At 37.6% G+C, this 939-nt stretch overlaps 1 non-coding gene across 1 annotated transcript; it reads right to left on the reverse strand.

Moving 5' to 3' along the window:
- Window positions 1-409: 409 nt before the first annotated feature.
- LOC116589593 lies at window positions 410-517 on the reverse strand. Its single transcript, XR_004285358.1, has one exon. It is a non-coding gene; the product is annotated as a U6 spliceosomal RNA (small nuclear RNA).
- Window positions 518-939: the final 422 nt, after the last annotated feature.

A 939-nucleotide genomic window follows, 5' to 3' on the forward strand; every position in this document is an offset into this window, starting at 1 on the left:
GATTTTCAGCTGCATGGAGGCTGGTGCCCCTAACCCTCGCCTCATTCAAGAGTCACCTGCGTTTCTTTTTATTTTAGTAAATACGAATTTATTTTCAAGTGTGTCTTAGAACAAAACATGAACCTCTGACCAGTCTGTTGATTTCATGGATTTTTTTTTTATAAATAAGAATTATAAAGGGAGTACTTGAAAACCTAGATGTTTGGAAGACATTGCTATATTGGTTCCTTTTTCTTTTCTTTTCTTTTCTTTTTTGTTTTGTTTGTTTGTTTGTTTACCCAAAGTTATTAATTTAGTAAACCACAGCATAGGACCTGTCACCCAAATCTTCTGACTTAAGTCCAATAATTGTTCTTTTAAACCACAGGATGTTACTAAAACAAATACCCTAAACCTGGCATCAATCCAGAAAAATATGAAATGTTCCATGGATCTGAGAGTCATCTTTATGCAGAAGCCATATTAATCTTCTTTGTATCACCCCAGTTTTTTGTGTATGTGCTGCCAACGCAAGCAGTCCTTTTTCTTCTCACGGGACAGATAGCACAGTAACAGAAGCACAGACTCTTAAACCAGACACCTAGGTCGAAATCATGGCTTCCCCACGATGAGCTGTGTGATACTGGCAAATTTCTTAACCTCTATGTCCCTCTGTTTGCCCATCTTCCAGATGCAGATAATAATTGCACCTACTTCACAGAGTTGTGAGGATTAAATGACTTGATACAAGTTAAGCATTTAGAACAGTGCCTGATACATATTAAAAACTATATAAGTGTACACTGATACGATTGTTACTATTCTCCAAAAGAATGCTTTGTATTATTTATGGTGGAGTACAACTGATGATCCACGAAAGCACGTCACGGGGATCTTGTCCTCTCACCTTAGTCCCTGCCCCACCCTTAGACAGTGTTACATACATCTAGAAATACTCAG

Source organism: Mustela erminea, chromosome 4 (genome assembly GCF_009829155.1).
Source record: "Mustela erminea isolate mMusErm1 chromosome 4, mMusErm1.Pri, whole genome shotgun sequence".
NCBI classification, from domain to species: Eukaryota; Metazoa; Chordata; class Mammalia; order Carnivora; family Mustelidae; genus Mustela; species Mustela erminea.